Source organism: Equus asinus, chromosome 2 (assembly GCF_041296235.1).
Source record: "Equus asinus isolate D_3611 breed Donkey chromosome 2, EquAss-T2T_v2, whole genome shotgun sequence".
In the NCBI taxonomy this organism is placed as follows: domain Eukaryota; kingdom Metazoa; phylum Chordata; class Mammalia; order Perissodactyla; family Equidae; genus Equus; species Equus asinus.
In genome coordinates this window covers 145,907,721-145,930,408 of record NC_091791.1, presented here as the reverse complement: position 1 = coordinate 145,930,408, position 22,688 = coordinate 145,907,721, and the positions used below count along the sequence as shown (strand labels likewise).

Sequence of the window (22,688 nt, the reverse complement as noted above, 5' to 3'; positions counted from 1 at the left end):
TCATCAAGCCATGCTGAGGCTGCATCCCACATGCCACAACTAGAAGGACCCACAACTAAAAATATGCAACTCTGTTCTGGGGTCTTTGGGGAGAAAAAGGAAAAATAAAATAAACATTTTTGTATTTTCTACTTTTAAAATCAGAAAAAAAAAAATTAACCTTAAAAATTCTATTGGGTTCCATTTGCATCCTACGTAATCCAACATTTCTACCCCTGGATGTATTCCCAGCAGACAGGCATATAAATGTGCTTCAAAATGCATGCACTAAATTGTTTACAGCAACATTATTTCAACTCTCAACAGTTGATAACCTTGCTTCCTGTTCACTGAGAAAACTTAAGCAATCACAAGACAACTTCCACAAGCCAGGTACCGCCTCCCATCCACCAGCATCTCGCCCAAACCCTAGGCCTTCCTCCTGTTACTACAGATGAAGTGATCATGGTATGGCCAGCCTGTCTGCATGAGCCCTGGCTAGATCTTAACCCCCTCACCTATTCAAGAACACAGCTCCAGCAATTCTTCCCTCTGTCCTACATAAAAAATATTTAAATTTTTTTATCTTCTACTGGATTGTTCCCATCAACATCCAAATAAATATGCAGTATTTCTCCCATCTTAAAAAAAAACATCTTGACTCCAACTCCCTTGCTACCTTCTACTCCCTTCCCTCCTTCACTTTATAAGAAAACTCAGTGGAAGATGTGTCTATACACATTGTTTCCAATTTCTCTCCTCCCATTCGCTGTGGATTGAACCTGTGCAGTCAGGTTTCCCCCAACTCCTCAAACTGAAACTGTTTTCAAGGTCATCAGAGGCATCCATACTACTAAATCCTAAGTTAATTTCTCTGACCCCATCTTATTTGACCTATCAACATTTCTCTTAGTCCATCACTCTCTTCTTTACAATACTTTCTTCACTTGGTTTCCAGGACACCCTACTTGCTTGGCTGTCTTCCTATGTTTTGGCTGCTCCTTCTAATCTCTTTTTCTGGTTCTTCCTTATCTCACTTCTAAGTGTTTGAGGGCCACAGACTTTAGTTGGGCCTCTTCTCTTTTCAAATGACGCTCACTAAGAGGGTGATTTCATTCAGTTTCATGGCTTTAAATATCATCCGTATGCAATCAGTTTCCAAATTTCCATCTCCAGCCTAGGCCTTTCTTCTGAACTCAAGACTCGCATATCCAGGAGCTTGCTGGACACCTCCATTTGGAGACTTACTATGTGTTGTAAGCTTAACATGTCTAAAACTGAGCTCCTGAGAGCCACTCCCCACCACCACCACCACTGGACACACACACACACACACACACACACACACATACCTGGGTAGTCACCAAATTCTGTTGCTTCTACCTTCAAACTACATCCAGAATTTGATCATTTCTCATTACTCCCAATGCTATCACTCTGGTCCAGACCATCAGCTCTCTACTGGATTACTACCATAGCCTCACTTCTCTTCCTCCTCAATCAATGAGATTCTTTCTTTCTTTGTTTTGAGCACTTCCTTACTTTCTAGTGCTACAAGATGCTCCAGTCTCATTTTGTATATTTCCTTCCCCAGTCTTAGAATCACCTACTTCTCCAAGGAGCCCTGATTCCTTTTATTGAAGAATGGCAGTAGAAACCAAGATTTGAGTATTAGGCATGATCATTGCTACCAAGGTGTCACTGCTTCTAGACTCCACATATATAGTTTTAATTGTCTTAGTAGTTCCATTAAAAAAAATAATAAAGTAGGGGCCAGGCCTAGTGGTTAAGTTCAGCACACTCCACTTCAGGCATGGGCGGACACCGCTTGTCTGCAACCATGTTGTGGCAGCAACCCACATACAAAGTAGAGGAAGATTGGCACAGATGTTAGCTCAGGGTGAATCTTCCTCAGCAAAAAATAAATAAATAATTAAAGTGAGACAAAACAGATTGATTTTAATAATATATCTTATAACATGATATAACATATGTAATATATATTAATAATTTTATAATAAGTTGATTTTAATAATATGTCTTATTAAACCCAAAATATCCAACACATTATCATTTCAGTGTGTAATTGATACAAAAATTGATTAATAGGGGCCAGCCCCATGGCCAAGTGGTTAAGTTTGTGTGCTCTGCTTTGGCAGCCCAGGGTTTCACTGGTTTGGATCCTGGGCGCAGACATGGCACTGCTCATCAGGGCACGTTGAGGCAGTGTCCCACATGCCACAACTAGAAGGACCTACAACAAAAAAAAATATGCAACTATGTACTGGGGGGATTTGGGGAGAAAAAGCAGGGGAAAAAAACCTTGAAGATCGGCAACGGTTGTTACCTCAGGTGCCAATCTTTGAGAAAAAAAATTGATTAATGGGATTATTTTACATTTTTTTCATACGGAAAAAATCCAAATATCTAGTGTGTGTTTCACATTTCTAGCACATCTCAATTTGGACTAACCACATTTCAGGTGCTCAGTAGTCACGTGTGGCTAGCGGCTACTGTTGAATAGTCTGGTTCTGAAGGCTTTACAGTTCCAGCTTTTACCATAGAGCCTATTACTCACCTCCAATTAATTTTTTGTGTATGGAGCGAGGTAAGATTTATTTTTTGATAGCCATACCCAGCTGTTTCAGTGTCATTTGTTAAAAAGACTTTCCTTTTTCTGTTGAATGGAGTTGGCACCTTGGGTCTGTTGCTGGATTCTCTATTCTGTTCCATTGATACTTATCTGTCCTTAACGCAATATCACACTGTCTTGATTATATAACGCTAGAGTAAGTCTCAAACTCAGGTAGTGTAAAAACTCCAACTTTGTTCTTTTTCATGATGTTTTTGGCTATCCAATTCCCTTGTGTTTCCATACAAATTGTAGACTCAGCTTATCAGTATCTTCAAAAAACCCTGCTGGGATTTTGCTTAGGACTACATTGAATCTATAGGTTAGTTTGGGGAGAATCGATGTTTTAACAATATTGATTCTTCCGACACAAGAACGTGGCCTTTCTCTCTGTTTATGTAGGTCTCTCAAAATTTCTCTCTGCATTGTGGCGCAGTCTCAGCGGAGGGGTTCTGCGCATTTTGTTAGACATATTCCCAGACAGTTTGTTTTTTGATGCTCTCATAAATTGCATTTAAAAATTTTTTCATTTTCTAATTGTTTGTTGCAAGCACGTAGAAATACAATAGGGTTTAACTATTGACCGTGTATGGTGCAGCCTTGCTAAGTTCATTTATTTGTCCCATTAAAAAAAATAGAACTCACTGGTTTTTCTACATACACAACCATGTTGTTTATGAATAATATGGTTTTATTTCTTTTCCTTTTTATTAGAAACTTTAGCTTAAATTAATTTGTATTTCATGTCAAGACAATGTGCGGTTTTCAGGTTGTCTCATGCAAACTCTTTGGAAAGAAATTAGGCAATATAAACAAGAGCCATAAAAATAGTCATATTCTTTGATTCAGTATATTCTCTCCTAAAAATCTACCAAGGAAACTAATCCTTAAAAAACAATGTATGAGTCACGCACTCAATGTCTCCTCAATTAGTAGACCTTAAAAAGGAGATTGCAAAAATACGAATGTTAAGATGCTTTCAGACGAATGTATCAGTGTACCAACTAAATGTGGCTTAAACTTTAAACAATTTATTTTGGCACAAAACAAAAAGACCAAAGGTAAGGCAATGTCAGACTTACTAAATCTTTTTTTTTTTCTAAATAACTAGGTGATTTTTATGTCCATTAAAATTTAGGAAACACTGCAGCCTGAGAGACTCCCCCTTAAATCGCATTAACCTGGGTTGTCATCAGGAATGGAATTACCAGTGGTTCTCAATCTTAGCTGCACGGTAGAGTCATTTTGCCAACCAAATGGCCACTCCAATTTTCTCTGATGTTTTCTTCTGGAATTGTTATAGTTTTAGCTTTTACATTTAGATCCATGATCCATTTTGAGTTAGTTTTTGTAAATGGTGTGAGGCTCAAGGTTTATTTGTTTGCCTATGGCTATCTAAATACAATGCCAAAATCACAAACTCTAGAAGAAAAAACTAATAAGTTGAGCTTTATCAAAATTAAAATATTTTGCTTTTCAAGAGACACTGCTAAGAAAATGAAAAATCAAGCCACTGGAAAAAAATACTGAGAAAATAATCAAATAAAACAAAAAAGGGGTGGGACGAGTAATTTTACAAGACAATTGGCCTGGTTTCTTTATAAGTCAATGGCATGAAAAAAGAAGGGGGAGGTGGCCAGGAGAATGTTCTAGATTGTAAGAGTCTTAAGAAACATAAGAATCAAATGGTTTGAGCAAACCAGCCATAAAAAACAAGCTGGGAACAACTGGGAAAATTTAAATATGGCCTGGATATTAGACCAGCGTTTCTTCAAGTGTGGTGAAGAATTTTTTTTGCCCAATTTATTGCAGACCATTACATTTGTAAAATAAAACTTAATTACTAGAAAAATTAAGTAGAAGAAGATGTACAACAAACAAGGCCTATGGTTTTTATTGTTATTAGAGTCAGTAAATATAAAATTATGCTGTGCAATTGTTAGACTGACTTATAAATGCTCACTCTCAATTTCCTTACTCATTTCTTCACACACAGGTAACAGTTTATGGACCAGCGCCACTTGCTCCTTGAATCATATTTTGTATAACCCTGTATTAGATAATATTGTGGAATTATTATTAATTACAAGATGTCATAATGGTACTGAGAAGAGAAAAAAATCCCACACTCCCAGGAAAAGACTGACAGTCCTGAAGCTGTTAAAACAAGTAGCCACCATAAATGGTTTTAAACCTGCTTGATCAATAAATGATCGTGCTATAACCATGGTAACCAATAACACCAGAGCTCGTTTTATGTCCATTTAATCAACCAATGGCCATTTGCCTCAATCCAGTTTGTAATCTGATTCATCTGTGACAGTCTCTTGCTTCTGAAAGTCAGTCAATTGGCAGTCAGTCCAAAGAACACGCTTCTGAAGGCCAACAAATCAGCAACAGGCTCCCGTGAGTAACTTCCACGGCTCTGAAAACTCAATCCCACCTCTAAAAAGCCACCGACCTCTGAACGCCACTCTTCTCACAGACCCTCTGCAAGATTGGCAATCTCTTCCACCCAGATAGAGTGTGACCAGTGTACCACTTGTTTACTTACATGAGTGATAAATGTACCTTTGCGTTTCAGTTGAGTCACGGTCTCATCCTTTGACCGCACATAAGAAAATGTCTTTCTAGTTCAGAGATGCTTACTGAAGTATTTAGATATAAAATAAATTGATGAGTGTTATTTACCTGAATGTGGCTTAGCAAAAAAAAAAAGAAGAAGGAAATATGACAAAGTGTTTGCTCAAATCTAGATGATGGGTATATGGGGGTTCATGTACTATTCTCCCCACATTTCTGTATGCATGACATTTTTCGTAATAGAAATGACTTTTAAAAACTGGCACATCTACTTTCAGAAAAAACATTAAAAGAACAGAAGAGAAAAATATAGCATTGTCCAGTTCCATTTGTATATCCGATAAATTATCAGAGAAAAATTAAACCAGCCACCTGGTGCTGAAAGTCTGGAGGTGTCGCTGTCTTCCCTCTCCACTCCTCCTCGGGCTCTGAAGCCCATGCCACTCCCTCCTTCTCTGCAGCTGACCCCAAGAAAATCCTGGCCTTGCAGAGTAAGCTCCTTCAACTTCCTTGTTTTGTTTCTCCCATTTTTGTCTTTATCCTTATACCTTCATCTTTACCTCTTTTTTGTTTATCTTATTTATTCCTGCCTTAGAGGAAAATGAGCTACTTCTTTTCCGTGGCTAACTCCTTTGTGCAGATGATTCCGTCCTTCTGGCCCCCACTTTTGTGTTTTCTATGCCTTGGCCCCCTTCATCAGTCTAAAAATGTGCTTCAGACTAAGGTTCCCAAACCACTTGGTTTATGTGCCCTAATGTCTCAGTAAATTTTTCACAATGCCTCTGGAAATACCAAATACTTCCATTTATTAAGTAGTTAGGTTCAAAGAACTTAAGTTTTAATTATAACAACTTAGTAGTTCTTTGAAAAATGCAATAAACGTATGTTAGAAGAAAAATATTTTCACTTCATTTTTAAGTAACTGAAGTTAATTACTGATGAGACATGTGCCCCTGTCAGGCACTGCACAATTTCTCAAACCTTGAAACTGGAGAAACTGGATTGCACACCACCACTCTCATTTCCCGTTTCACAATGATTTTCATGTGGTACTTGGGTTTTATCACAGCTCTGCTGAAAACCCAGATTCCTAAGGATATGACATCATCAAATTGAATGTAGTGCAATTTAATGTTGAAATCGTTAACCATCTGGAGCTATTAGTTAGTATGGTATCAACAGATGGATAGCTGTATTTCTTTAAAATTTAAAATATCCTGTGGAGCTCCTGTGAGTTCTGTGGGGCACCTCGATGCAGAGCTGGACTCACTCCTCGCTCAAGGCGGTTAACACATTTTGTCTCTCTTTAACTTAGAAACCCTGTAAACCTCCCCATACTTTTTAGAATAAAATACAAACTCCTTGGTCTGGCCTACGAGGCCTTGAATAATCTGATCCCTGCCAACATTTTTCAACTTCATCTCTTAGCACTTTCCCTCTTGCTCACTCTGCTCCAGCCACACTGGCCCAGTCTCTTTCTTAAACTCACCAAGCTCCTTCCCACCTTGGGGGCCTTTGCACAAGCGCATCCCTCTGACTGGACATTTCTCTTCTAAGCTCTTGGCCTGACCAGTTTCTCCACCTTCAGGTCTCAGCTGAAATGCTGCCTCTACAAGGGGCCTTCCCGGATCCCACCCAGTCACTTTTCCCTATTCTCTACCACATCACCCTATTTCCTTCCCTTATCACAATCTAGAGTTAGCCAGCTTATCTATTCGTTGTGTTAGCTCGAATTCCCTGAAAACAGGCTCTTAGTGTAGAGCTGTGTGCAGGTTTATTGGGGACTGGTCTTAGGAGTCACAGCTATTAAGAAGGGAAGAAGGCGGCATCGGGCAGAGGGAGGAGTTGGCTGCGATGTGGCTGCTACTGAGGTCTTAGCTGGGCCTGTCAGAGTTCTGGGTCTGAGATGGCTCTTACCAGTTGTCTCAAATTGAGGTAAGAGGATCAGGCCTTTGTGTGTTCTCCTGAGCTTGTCGTTGGCCGTGGGCCACTGCCTGAGAAGGAGCATAAACTTGGGTGAGGCAGTTCCCGAAAGAGGATGGAGGGTCTGAGAAGAGCACCAGTCTCCTCTACGTCTACTTAGTTATTGTTTGTGTCACCCCTACAGTGGAAGCATCACGCAGGCAGAAGCCTCGATTGTCTTGTTTAGTGTGTTCCCCGTATTTGCTCATTAGTCTATAAACATAAATACAAGTATGAACCAGGGTTTGTTAGAAGATTGAATGAGTGGAGGCAGAGAGAGTTTGAGGACTCTGCCGACAGTCTCCCAGCTAGTGAGTGGTGGAGTTGGGTCTCCACAGCTCTTACTCCAGTGCCCAGGATCCCAGCTCTTAACCAAAATGCACAGGGGTTCCTGTTCCCACTCAGAGCTTTTGGAAGGAAGTAGGGTCTCTAAAAATGGGAGAGCCCAGAGAAATCTGAAATGCAAAGGACAGCGTTGTGCCTGCTGACTCCAATCAGCTATCCTCCACTGCCAACAGGCAGATGGTCCTTCTAATGCCAAGCGCTAGGGGTTCTGAGTTTCATTTTAAAAAGGCAGAAGTTCTGTGCTCTAAAAATGGGTTTTCTCCTTCCAAGATTGTTACACTTTTTCTTTTTTTTAAGATTGACACCTGAGCTAACATCTGTTGCGAATCTTCTTTTACTTCTTCTTCTTCTTCTTCTTCTTCTTCTTTCCCCCAAAGCCCCCCAGTACGTAGTTGTATATTCTAGTTGTAGGTCCTTCTGGTTGTGCTATGTGGGACGCCACCTCCGCATTGCTTGATGAGTGGTGCCGTGTCCGTGCCCAGGATCCGAACTGGTGAAATCCTGGGCCACTGCAGCGAAGCCTGCAACAGAACCACTCAGCCACAGGGCCAGCCCCAAGATTGTTACACTTTTAAAAAAGTGAGAATGTGAAAACAACTTTGGGCAAGTGAGAGAGAGGGCACATGAGCCTACTCCTGCTATAGGCATTCTGAGTCTGACTACAGAGGGAGACACCTGCAGAACGATGGTGAGTATTAACTGCGCTCATCAAGTTTGGTGAATACAATATAGTGAGAATTCTAGGAAGAGTCTCTGGGCATGGCTTCAACATTAGTGCAAAGAATTTCGTGTTTGTAAGTCTACATGAAAGACTAAATATTTCTCAGAAGGGATGGGTCAAAGCTTCAGCATCTTCTCAGAGGAATGGTGCTGAGCTCAACGCTCAAAATGATGTAACCTATTCAACTATGAAAGCTGTTCAGTTACATCTTTCGACTAAGATGAACGGTCTGAACTTGTTTTGTTTATTATCCCCAGTTCACTCATAGCATATGGGCAGAGAGGGAACCAGTTTTCTGAGGCCTGAAGCTTGTAAAATTTTTGAGGCCCTCTTAACAAAAGAAATAACAACACCAAATTAGGTGCAAAGGTGAATATTTATTCGGATGAGCAAAGAAAGTATAACAAATTACAGATTTTGAAAAACTGACAAATACCAAAAGCATCACAAAATCCAAAAAAATACATGACATTTTCATTAACTGACTGACATATCTGTATATTATCTTTCTTCCCCATATTTTTGGCTGCAAATTTTTCACATGACATTGATTTTATAGTTTCAATTTCTATAGAGAGAATAGAAGAAGACTCAACCTTTCTTACAGCATAATGATCAAAATTTGTTTTTTATTATTGATTGTTGGGATACTTAAAACATACAATTTCACACACACACATACATTCTCTATGTCTGTAGTACTGCTACAGATTTATGCCCTACAAGCACAGAGATTCTGTTAAAATCTACTGTGTGAGATTCCTATCAATAAAGAAAGACAGTATATATTAAAAACTGTGTAGGCAGCATTATCAAGTATATTCCTGAAAAAAGAGAACTTCCATTTTGACTAGGCATGGAGAACCAAATCTTGCACTTAGAATTTTACACCTCTGATGCTTAGAAGAATTTTCCACATACCAGCTCTGGCTCAGTATAGTTCTATCTTTTACTTTCAGCCTTTCCATGAATTTATATTTAAATTGTGTATCTTGTAACCAGCATATAGTTGGGTGGGGTTTTTTTACCCAGTCTGATCATTTTTTTTCCTTCCCAAAGCCCCAGTACATAATTGCATATTCTAGCTGTATGTCGTTCTAGTTCTGTGTGAGCTGCTGCCACAGCATAGCTACTGACAGATGGAAGGTGTGCTTCTGTGCCTGGGACCTGAAGGCGAGCCAGCAAAGCAGAGTGCACTGAACTTTAACCACTAGCCCATCAGAGCTGGCCCTGGTAATCTTTCTTTCAATCAAAGTATTTAGTCCATTTGCACGCTCTTCAAGTTGTTCTCTGCAGCAGCATCAATCATCCCAAAGTTACTCTATCACACCCCTGACTTTCTTTCTCATCCACTATTGACATACTTATTGACACTGTTGACATTCTGGTGCCAGAATCTATAGGACACGTTCACATCATGAGAGGACCTCTAGCTCTGCACCTTCATGCCGGGACACCAGATGGGTTGGCACAGCTGGCAGCAGATATGTTCCTAGAATCATTCCTATGTCAGACAGACTAGCAGTGACTTAACTCTATATGGAAGTGACTGTGAGCCACCTAAATCATCCCACTAGACCAATGTATCCCCAACGCAACTTCCCTTTATCTGATTTCCAGAAATGTCCATGGCCATTGACCCAACATCCAACATGATGGAAAGTTTGATCAGAAATTGGAGTACAAAGACAAAGGTCTTCACCAATTGTGTTTGAAGGACTTACTCCAAATTTTACAAAAGTATACAGCTATTTGAACAATAACTGGGGCTTTCCCCTAGGCCTTGAAAGGGGTTTGTGCAGGCTTAAGTACGCTTCATTAACTCCACAGTAAATCTGTCGTTGAGTGTAGCTAACAACAACTTGAACAGATATAGGGTAAAATAACCATCGCTTTATGATGTGCTGCTGACTTTGTTGAGAGAATCTACGTACCTCTGCTCCCCCAGATGATCTGAATGACAAAAAGTACCAAAAATAAGATAGAGATCTTTGAGTGGAGAGGACAAGAGAAGCAACTGGACTATGGAACACTGCATCAATAGGTCAGGAAATTCAGAACAAGTTCCTTCATTCCTACTGCTGTCTCTTAGAATTCAAGGAGATAATGTTTCTAACTTTTATATATGGTTAAAATTGCTGTATTTTGTGATCCCAATGTAGGAATCATAACATAATAAAGGACTTTTCCTGGTTTGTGAATTTATGTGCATGAAAAGTTTTACATAGGTATAGAAATTAAATATTTAGTTATATATACTTTAAACTCCCTTTATTTTAAAAATAACAATGTTCTATGAAATGCAATACAAAATTCAATATTTGGGTTGTCATTTTTGGCATATACATGTCTACTCTAGAAGTTGATAGCACTTGTACTTTTGTATAGAACTCAAAATTGCTAAAAATTATTTATACTCCTCAATTTATTCAAATATCTCTTGGAAAAATCTTTGGATTATCACTATAGATTTTACAATTTTCTGGCTCTAAAAGTTTTTTTAGCGAAAATTTTCATATGGAAAGGAGAGGAAATAGTAAGATGAACCCCCATATTCACACCTAGATTTAATAATGCTTAACATTTTGCCATATTTGCTTCATCTACATTTTTTGTGATGGTTTTAAAGTAAATTACATACATCATAACATTTCACTCCCTAAATACTTCAGTAGACATCTCTAAAAATTAAGGATATATATCCATAATCTCTAACAAAATTAACAATAATTCTTTGATTTCATAAAATACCCATTCCACATCTAAATTTTCCGATTGTATAAAAAAATGTTCTTTATAGTTGGCTTGTTCAAAATAGCACCCAGTGAAGGCCCACACGTTACATTTGTTACATCTCTTAAGAGTTGTGAAATCTAGAACTGTTTCTGTCCCTGACTTGTTGAGGAGGCCAGAAGTTGTCTGGTAGAATTTTCCACCTTCTGGATTTGTCTCACTGCTTCTTCATGCCAACAGAATTTATTCCTGGAATAAAGGTTCCCTTGAATTTAGGTCTGAAGTCTTGATTAGATTCAAATCAACATTTTTTTGGCAAGACTACTTCCGATTGCACCATAACAGCATGCCCGTATGTCTGGTTGTTCTACTATTTGCGATGTTTAGATTGGTCCCTAGATTTGGATAGTGACAGCCTAATTCTCTCTCTTTTTTTAAGTAACTGTTTCATTGAAATACAATTCACATACCATCCACTTTACCAATTTAACTGTGTAATTCAGTGGGTTTTAGTATATTCAGAGTTGTGTAACTATCACCATAATCATTTATTCAAAATTTTCATCACCCCCAAAAGAAACCCCATATCTATTAGCAGCCACCCTTTAATTCCCTACCACCACTTCCCCCAGCCCTAGGCAACCACTAATCTACTTCTGTCTGTATAGATTTGTATATTTTAGACATTTCATGCAAATGGAATCACATAATATGTGGTAACATCCTGATTCTTGCCTTGTAAAATTGCATCCTCCCTTTCCCCATGACTAGCAAGTAATCTGTCAGTCAAAAGTTACTTATATAGTGAAAATCTCCTTTTCTAATACTGTTCAAACTATGCAGTGAGAGGATAAATGCACACTTTTTTAAACTAAAACATTTTGTCAAAAATCCTTAAGTAACACTCAACTGTCTTTGATCTGTAGAACTTCTTGTCCCATTGAACTTGCAATTTCTTACTATGACATGATTTAGAGATACATAATCATTTCAAAGTTTATGAAAGTGTAAAAGAGGAAGGAGGGGATCTTTGGAAAAGACCATGTGGCTGAGAGGCTGTCCAAAGCAGGAAGATGATTTCCCATTCCCCTCGTGTGTTTTCCTCAGCTCATTTCATTAGGCTTTGAACATGTGATTCCAAAATAATTCATAGAGGTACTCAACATTTTCCTTTCAAATGTTTAAATTTGTGGTTTTTTCTCTAATTTAATTGCACACTAGAATTACCAAGAGAACTTTGAAGGACTTTCAGCGCCAATGGCCAGGTTCTACTCCAGATCAAAGAAATCAACATCTTTGGGAGTAGTATGAATACTTGATAGTGATGTTTAACTTTGCATCCCTTCAAGAAGCACATAATGTCAAGTTGTCCCATAACGAGTGGCACTAAGTTTCATTACCAAACTAGATTGGTGACTACCAAATCATCCCACCATAAAGGTAATTAGCAAGTAATAGATGGGGTGATGTTTTAGAAACTTGCAAATATTCTGTTCCTCAACAATTTTTCACCTAATGGTTTTAGCATTCATTGATAATTCTTGCAATATGAGGTTGCAAAGTGGTGATTTTATGGTTCTAGTATTCTTTTCTCATATGTTAGCTTGCATTCTCCTGTAGAGAAGAAGGATTCCCCTGCCTGCCTTTTTCTGAGTATCCGTTATGGACTCATGGATTATTTGTTTCAACGTGTTAACTTTCAGTTATCCTCAGTCATTACAGTCATGTTCATTTTAATGCTAAAATTGCCCTGAATTTGTAATTGGGGATCATTTCTAGCCAGTTCCTTTTCTTAATCCCTGGAACCTGTGAATATGTTACCTTACGTGGCAAAAGAGACTTTACAGATGTGATTAAATTAAGGACCTTGAGGTGGGGAGATTATTCTAGATTACCTGGATGGGTCCTTAAAACAGATAACCTTTCCAGGCTGTCGTCAGAGGGAGATGTGACTACTGAAGGGTCAGAGGGAAAAGCAAACTTGCTAGCTTTAAAGATGGAAGAAGGGGGCCATGAGCCAAGGAATGTGGTGGCCTCTAGAGGCTGGAAAAGGCAAGGAAATGGATTCTACCCTTAAAGCCTCCTAAAGGAATGCAACCCTATCTACCTCTTGATTTTAGCCCAGTGAAACCCGTGTTGGAATTCTGACCTGCAGAACTGTAAGATAATAAATTTGTGACATTTTAAGCCATTAAATTTGTGGTAATTTGTTACAGCAGCTATAAGAAACTAATACACAGGTCAATGTTCAGTATTCTCAATCTTTGCCAATTCAAAAGATCAAAAATGATATTTTGTAGTCAGGGTTTTTTTGAGGCAGATTAGCCCTGAGCTAACATCTGTGCCCATCTTCCTCTACTTTATATGTGGAATGCCTGCCACAGCATGGCTTGATAAGTGGTGTGCACGTCCATGCCCCGGGTCTGAGCTGACAATCCCCAGCCGCTGAAGTGGAGCAAGTGAACTTAACCACTATGCCACTGGGCCAGCCCCTATTTCATAGTCATTTTACTTGCACTCTTGATTAATGGTGGTTTTGAACATTTTTTCCACATATTTATTGGATTTTCTTCCTATTTTTGAATTTCTGTTTGCATCCTTTGCCCATTTTTCTTTTAGACTGTTCTATTATATTAATGATTTGTAAGAGCTTTTTATATATTATGTAAATTAATTTTTGTAAGTGTTTTTCCCAGTTTTTCAAAGGTATAACGTTTTGCTATTTTTTAAAATATAAATTTTAGGTAGTTAATATATCACTCTTTTCCTTTATGTTTTTTGTTTTGTCTATAATGTGTAGAATAGCATTTCTGTTCTCAAGATTATAAATGTATTCACATATTTTTTCATGTTTTCATATTTAAATCTTTGATCCGTAGACAATTTATTTCAATGAAGATGTGAGGAATACATCCATCATTTTAAAACATCCCCAGCCAATCATCCCAGCATCACTTATGGATTACTTATCTTTTCTCCACTGATTTTAAATGCTATTTTTATCATATACTAAGTCACCATCTTTCAGGGAAACCAGCTATGAAGCTATTTCAGTGGTTCTGTATCTAGACTGTGGTATTCTATTCCTCTGCCAGGGTTGAAATATTTTTGTTACTGTTTCTTTGTAGCTTAATGTCCGGTAGGAAAGTCCCCTTCATTTTCTTTTAGAATTTTCTTGTTTATTCATTTATTTGTTCATTCATTCAAAAAATATTTATTGAGCATCTACTAGATGCTAGATTCTGTTCCAGGAGTTGGGATCAAAAAAAGGACAAGTTCTTGCCCTTAGAGAGCTTGCATAGTCTAGAGGAGGAGATGAACAATGAAATAAATTTACTAAAGGTTGTGATAAACGCTAAGAAAGAAAGAAACAGGATAATGTCATAGAAGGTAATTGAGTGACGATGCTGATCAGGGAAGGCCTGTCTGGGGCGGAGACGGAGGGGACACATACCAGGATAAGAAGGAGATAGCTATGTGAAGGAACAGTCCAGGCAGCAGGAAGAGCAAATGCAGAAGTCCTGGGTTGACGGAAAGCTTGTCATATTCTGGGAATGATTTGAAGCGCCGTGGGAGTGGAGCAGCATGAAAGAAGAGAATAAGTGGATAGCTTCAATTTTCACCCTCCCCCCAAATCCGCTATTCGTGTCACCTTGTGCCCCAAGAAGGCTGACTTCTAAAGGCTGCATCAGTGGCTCCCTTGCCCTCTAGTTTCTGGTTGAGTTCAGCCACTGGGGCCCACTGATAGGAGATGAGAGGAAGAGAGGAGAGTGGAGTGAGGAGATTTATTTGCTTGGCTCCCTCCCTGTTAGGCTGTCTCCTGTTGGCTGCATCCTCTACTGAAGCCTGCAGCTCCCATCACCTGGCCCTCTGGTACAGCTCTCACGAGGCTCGGGCCTCAGGTGGTAATGGCTTCCAGCTGTGGCCAGGAACAGTGTGCTCCATCTTTCCTTGTTGCTTTGCCCAAGCTCCACCCTTACCTTTGATCAGACTTACACTTTTTAAAGATCACTCTGGTTGTTTTAAAGTATGAACCAGAGGGATGGAGATATAGGGCAAGAGGAAGGGAAGCAGAAAGATACTGACAGCAGCAGACTTACAATCAGGACTGACTTAAAAAATCTTGAATGTGTGAACACCGTCCGAGAAACACAAGTCTCTGAGCTCCATTCCTTCATTCAATTTTTTTCAATAACTATTTATGTGCCAGGCACTATTATAGGCACTCAGGATAGAAAGATAAGTAAATTATACAGTATGTTTGAAAAAGGTAAGTGGCAAGGGATAATGAAAAAGCAGAGCAAGGTAATAGAGTTGGGAGTACAGGGGTGGCAGAGGTGGGTATAATTTTAAATAATCCATCTCTGAGAAGGTGACGTTTGAGCTAAGGTTTGGAGGAGGTGAGAGAACGAGCCATATAGAGACTGTCCCAGGCAGACAAAGAGGTCACTGTAAAGACACCAATGTGAGGGCATGTCTGGCCATGTCAGGAGCAGCAGAGGCCAGTGTCATTGGTGCTCAGGGGCCTGAGGGCGAGTGGAAGGAAATGGGGTGGGAGAAGCCACTGGAGCTGTATCATCTGGGGCTTTTCTTAGGAATTTGTTTGGAGCAGAGGCAGCTGAGAAGAGAGAACTACCTCTCTGCGTGGGTCAAGCCACCTGCACTTTCGGGAGAGGTGAGTACCCTCACAATGACTAATGGGAGGGGGAACCCAGTAATCGCTCTTAGTTCCTCAGAATGCATTGGTCCTGTTTAATTATATCTATACAATGTCTAGCAAGAAATGCTGGCCTGATTCTCCAATGTCTACAAAATGTTGACATCCTAAGAGAAGGAAACTGAAATTGCATCACTAACCCTGCAGGGGCATTGGCAGTTAAGTCACTTGGGGTCCCCATGGCAGCAGCACTCCCCCAGGGATGGCTGGAGGACGGCTGTGGAGCACCAGAGCAGAGCTATCGATTTTCTGTTCCACTGAGGAAGATGTTTAATTGTATTTTCAGATTACCTCTGGGAGAAAGAAGAGAAAAGAAAAACAGTCTCTCTTACTACTCTCTGCACTGGTGAGCAGTAAATTTAAAATAAACCTTTTTTTCCAATGCTTTTCCTTATGAAAAATTTAAAGTATATACAAAATTAGAGAGGAGAGTATACTGAATCTCTCTGTACTCTTACCCAGATTCAGAAATTATCATCTAACGGCCAATCTGATTTTTTCTATTTATCTAGAGACATTTTTTTTCTGGGGTATTTTAAAGCATATCCCAGGCATCAATATTTGTTGAGTGCTTACTATATGTCAGACACTATTCTAGATGCTCAAAATACAGGAATTTAAAAAAAGTATACAGATAAAAATTCATGTCCACAAAAGTCTCACAATCTAGTTGGGGGGAGAGAGAGAAATAAAAACAATAAGAAAATTGTGCAGTATGTTAGGTGATAAGTGCAATGGAGAAATATAAAGTGGGGGGGGGTATGAGGGGCAGGGGTTACAACTTTAAATAAGGGGGTCAGGGTATGTGTGGTGAACACTGGGATGCACTAGTCAGATCCCACTTCAGGACCAAAGGACTTACTCCTCCAGCTACTAAAAAGAACCACTTCATCCAAGGTCACGACTCCTTCCTGGAAAGGCCTACACCCAATGACTGATCTATGCAGGAGTGTGAAGGCCTACACCTCTCACGGCAACTCAGGACAGCTCCAGAGGGTCATCTCATCTTTAGAACTCCTCGTAGGATTGGTTAAAGCTTCCACTGAGACCGCATTGCAGCTCAACTTCTCCTTCTGCCAAACCCTGCCTCCTTCCCATCCCTTGCCTTCCATAGTGTTGATTCAAGAGCATACCCTAATCAACTTCCTGCATGCTAACCTCCATTGCAGAGTCTGCTTCCTGGGGCACATGACCTGAGACAGTAGGCCTCCCTAAGAACAGGACGTTTTAGCAAAGATATGATGTATGTAAGGGACTGAGCCCTGGGAGTATCTGAAGGAAGAGTGTTCCAGGAAGAGAGAACCACAATGCAAAGGCCCTGAGGTAGAAGTGGGCCTGCTGTGTTTGAGGAATAGCAAGGAATGGAATGTGGTTGGATTAGAAAGAGCAAGGGGGGCAGTAATGAAAGATTGAATCAGAGATGTAGTGGGAAGCCAAACAGTGTAGAGATGTACAGGCTATTTAAGGTCTAGGCTTTTTCTCAGAGTGAAGTAGAGAACTTGAGAATTTCCCAAAAGATACCTGTCACCCCCTTGCTGCCCCAAGCTGCCTCGAAAGACTTAACTCTCTAGACAAGATTTCCAGATATTCCTCGTCTCCTTCCAGATGCATGACTCAGATAAATAAACTCACAACCAGCAAGGAAGTCCCCAGCCCACATACCTAGATGGAACTCCTAAGCCATCATTACCAGGCATACGAGAGCCCAGCTTTGGACAATGCTTTAGGTCCACTGGGCCAAGGTCCCATCAGCCTCTAAGCCACCATGTAGGGAAAGTCTTAGGAAGTCTCCTCTAGGGCAACCTAACATGCGGCCAAGGCAAGGAACAAATAGAACTGACTGTCGCCTTAGTTCATTGGAGAGTAGACACATGCATCTAGATATTGATACCTCAGTCCCTTGGTATAGTTCATGGTCAGGTAGAGCCTGATACAACTAGGTAGAAGGTGCTTCCATTGTCCATGGTTGGGTTGACCTCTAGGGAGATCTCTTGGAAGCCTCTCATTCAGGCCTCAGATACTGACCTAAGGATATACTCCATCATAGAGGATGAAATTGAGAAGACTTAGACCTTCTTAGAATCCATAAATGAGAACTTAAAATGGGAATTCACCTACCCTATGGAGCCCTCTCATCTTGTTCATATAGAAGAGGAATGGAGAGCTAAGTTCTGCCATGATTCCTATGGTTACACTTAAAGACTAGTGCCCATTTCCACAAGTCCCTGACCAGTCCACTTTAGTTCCTTTAATTTACCTGGCACAACCAGAGAAACCAGAAAAAGAACAGCATAAAAAGCCACTGTACGTGCCTGTACACCATGTGAGAAATTCTGCCAGACTGGCCTCCTTCTTAGCACTCTGGTTCATCAGTTCTCTGGGTTTCCCTGCCCTTTTCAGCTCTGAGCTCTGGTTCCTGCTTTTGGATCCCTTAGTCTGGTGGCCTGATTTATACTATTTACCATAACTCTAATCATGCCCGCCTTTAGGGCGTGATTCTTGGTACTTGCCCATCATCTCCACTCATGGTAACTGTGGGTCAGAAACAGCTCATGCCCCAAGTCCATGACACCTAATAAGAAAGAGATTTGAATTCCTGTCACACTGAACAGTCAAAAGAGGCCCAGACAGCAATGATTTCTTGGAGCCCCTTACCTTGGACAGAGTCACTAACTTCCTTAGCCCTGTCACAGTCCTGTGCTATTGATCAGTGTCCCGCATGACCTTCTGGACATGTGTAAGGGGGTGAGTGGGTGCCCATGTCAGCTTTGTCCTCTACCTGACTTCAGATGCCCAGACAAGACAACTGGGGTACCTGCTGCTCTGCCATCTCTACACAAACTGGAGAGGGATGACCTCCAGCAGCTCAAGGTCAAGCTTCTGCTGCATACTCTCTTAACTTCTCCTCCTGGGAAACGTAAATGATCTTGATCCACATTTCTAAGGCTTTGGAATAGCTCACTCAAAGTCACACTGACTGCCACACTAACTAAGGAAGTCAAGAACAACCTTGACCTCATGCAAGCTGAACATACCTTGTATGGCTAGTACCTTGTGAAGATCCACAAGGGAGCACATGTCTTCAGTATTTTAGCAAATCCTCCAAGGCTGGATCCTACACAAAATGATCCCAGTTTGCACCCTTTGTCTCCCGTCTCCCTCAACCCCATATCTGCACCATTGAACAGGGAGAAGAACTGGAATGATCCCCTTTTCCTAATTCCCAGTGCCACAGAGGCCAGCCACAGGGCCTAGCAGGGTGGAGGGTGGTTACTAACCTGAAGACCCCTTGGGATGCCTTAGCCCCCCTCAAGCTTGCCCCTGGAAAGGGAGGGGATGGGCAGAGCTGATGGGGAGGGATGGTGTCTGGTGCAGTTTGGCGACTTGAGGTACATCTGTGGTTTGGAAAAAAGGTACCAAGTTTTGCGTAAGAGAACTGTTTTATTTTTTACTTTTATAAGTATTTTTTTTTTTTAGGAATATTAGCCCTGAGCTAACATCTGTGCCCATCTTCCTCTACTTTATATGTGGGATGCCTACCATAGCATGGCTTGACAAGCAGTGTGTAGGTCCACACCCGGGATCCGAACCATTGAATCCCAGGCCGCCAAAGCAGAACGTGCAAACTCAACCACTGTGCCACCAGGCCAGTGCCAAGAGAACTGTTTTGAGTAGATTCATAAGATGATAAAATTCCATTCAACAAACAGTTACTGACCTCTTTACTATATGCTAGGCACCAAGATAAAAAGATGAATCCTCACTAGCTCAACCCCCCAAAGAAGTCACAATAAAAAAGACATACAAGCAATGACAATGCAGAGTGAAAATTGTTTAGAATGGATTCAAGTAGCAGCAGAGTGTCAGAGAAAACAAAAAACCCTCCCACCAGATTTTAGTTTCCCCTTTGCCGAACTTATTACAATCTATTCTCATATGGCAGAAGAAAATAATTCATTACAATTGTCTGAAACATAATGGAATATGTTTTAGTATATAAAATTATTTATATAGAGTATATTGCTTCATTGGTTTTTCTGATAATAAAACCAATACATGTCCATGTTTTCAACTCATGTTTCAGGGAATTCAGGACTGCCTAATTAACAAAGAAAAAAACCCTAACCTGGCAACCACTGTAAAAATTATGAGAAACAGATTTTTCTGATAACTCTCTATTCATGTGTGCACATACATTCACACACACGCACACACACACACAATTTTTATCATAGGAACCATACTGCTAATAGGCAATCTGATGTTTTTCACTCAATAATGCTTGGTCCATCTTAAATACTGTATTCCCTGGTGTAGTGAGTGTCTGTTATTTTTGTCTGCCTTATTCCCTTACCCTGATTCCTTCTAGGTAACTGCTCTATCCTTGTAGTTCTGGAGGGAGCCCTCAGTCGTAGCACCTCACATCTTCCTCCCATGGCCCTTTGCACAGGTGATTGACCCAGTCTGGTTCAACCATGGGACAAGCAAGGTAAGCAACAAGAAGAAAATTAGCCATCCAGCTACCTTCTCCTCCTACCCACTCTCAGATTCAGTTCTGGCTCTTTCCACTCTGGAGGTAGCCCATAACATCTTATCATTTGGGCCCAATTTCTTTACTCATATACTGTTTTCATTTCCACGCCTTCACTTTGCTTGATTATTTTAGTCTTTTTAACTGCTCACTTCCATTATCCTTGGTTATTGTAACTTTCTTCTGATGGTGACTTTCCAGATTCCACATCTACTTCTCCTTTGAGTTATATCAGCAGCCATCTCCAGTGCTGGCATTCTGTGTCAGTCTCTTTAAGAGCGACAGATCCATAACTATAACAGTAGCTGTGGGGGCCTTCGCCAGCTCTGGCTGTCTATTCTTAGGCCTTTCATGAACACTTCTTCTGCAAGACTACTCTTTTTGTAAAGAAAATGTTGAGCGGAGAATCATAATGACAGAGTGGATAACAGCTCTTTAAGGAACTGACAGCTCCTGGCACTGCAAGACTGTCATGATCTTCCAATGTGGGACAGCCATCACAGTCTTGGCATTTGAAGACTAAAAGTAAACAGGCAACCCTCCATCACTTCATTCATTTATTTAAGCAAATAGATTTCCAGATGTTGTAAGAAGGGCTGAGAAATGAAAGATGAGTAACACAATATCTTTTCCCTGAGGAATTCACAATTTAGTTGGATAGACAGCTAAATACATAAGCAGATAATTACACTGAAAGACACAATCTTATAAATATATGTATAAAATACTTTCTTTTAAAAAACATGCACCAAAAGGACATATACCAGAAATTCGTAGTGGTTATCTCTATCAGATGATTTTCCCCCTTTTTGTTTATTCGCATTTCCAGAATTTTTCCTTCAATGTGTATTTATTATTTTTGAAATAAGGAGAAGAGAAGGGTGTACAAAAAGCAGCACAATGGGATAGATGCTATATTGGAAGTGTGTGCTGTACTCTAAGGAAGCCACTAACTTGTATGAGGAAGTCAAAGAAAAGCTTGCAACATCTACCTTTCTAGTCTTACACTCATATGTGTCCCTCACGTGCCAACCAAATGCAATTCATGGCTTTATTTGGATCCTGATCCAAGCAAACCAACTGTGAAAATATTTATAAGGCAAGTTGGGAAATATGGACTGTGACTGGATATTTGATGATAATAAGATAGTATTATTATTATGAAGAATGATAAAGCTATTACAGTAATGTTGGAAAAAAAGAATCCTTATCTTTTAGGTAAACATTCTGACTACTTATGGATGAAATGGTATGAAATCTGGGATTTTTACAGGTAAATAATCCGTTGGGGTTGCAAAGTGGTTGGGGATATAAAATAAAAAAGGTGGTCATGAGTTAATGATTATTGAAGTTGGGTAATGAATTCATGAGAGCTCACTGCAATATTTTCTCTGCATTTGTGTTTGTTTGAAACTCTATAATAAAATATGCAATAATAATTAATACAACAATTTTTCTATAGTAAATAAAAACATCCCTCAAATATCTCTATCTTCAGGACTCAGCTCAAAAAGCATCTTCTCCACCAGTGAATGAGCACATGACAATCAATCTATGTGTGTGTTGACATGTGCACAAGCATCATTAACAAACTCACTGTACATTGTAAGTAGTCTGTTTCATGATAACCTGATCTGTCAATGACACTTGTTTTTATAATTTCAACATATTTTTTATATTATTCAGTTTATAGTGTGCTTACACAAAATAATAAAATATTTAAACTTTTTTTATTATGAAAAGAGACATCTCCTCTTTGAAACCTTTTCTGACTATCCATTCCACTATTTGTACCTCACTTGAACTCTGCACATATAACAGGGACCCATAATACACTCTTGTGCTTATTATTCTCTTATATTTAAATGAGATCAATGTGCAGCATATGAAACTTACCCAGTAAATAGTTGCGGTTGTTGTTGTTATTGTTGTTGTTATAATCACAGTCCTTTCTATTAGGCTATAAGACCAGCAGTAAGCATATCTTACTTGTCTTTGTATACCCAGCAATTATCTCAATACCTGGTACATTTCTGGTGCTCAGTAAACATCTGTTAAATGAACTAATGAACAAATGAAACTTAGGATTGTTCCATTCATAGACCTATGCTAAGTCGAGCAGAAACATCCATAAGACTAAGGAATGTACACTAATTCATGCCCTACAGTTTACTTAGTGCTCCACAGCTCGTTTGATCAGAAACCTAACATGTTCCTAGATTTAATGGCCATTTAACACAGTCACTTTGAGTCCAAATGGCAGAGAATGATCAAATACCGTTTTTATTTTTGTGAGTAATGCAATGTGCTCAATAGCCATCCCTTATGTTAATTTCATCCTGAGCCTCTCCCAACTGCAAACGTATGGGGCAGAGAGAAATGAGTCAGGAACACAACAAAGAATAGAGTGAGGCTGAGGGATTAGGTCAGCAATAGAGTGAGTCTTAGGATTGGTGAATGGCTATTTCACACAATACTGGGTGAT

At 39.8% G+C, this 22,688-nt stretch overlaps 1 long non-coding RNA gene across 1 annotated transcript; it reads left to right on the top strand.

The window, feature by feature from the left end:
- Positions 1-15,395: 15,395 nt before the first annotated feature.
- On the top strand, positions 15,396-20,163 carry LOC123283483 (uncharacterized). Its single transcript, XR_006524152.2, has 3 exons — positions 15,396-15,630; positions 15,959-16,018; positions 20,042-20,163. It is a non-coding gene; the product is annotated as an uncharacterized lncRNA (long non-coding RNA).
- The last annotated feature ends 2,525 nt before the right edge of the window (positions 20,164-22,688 follow it).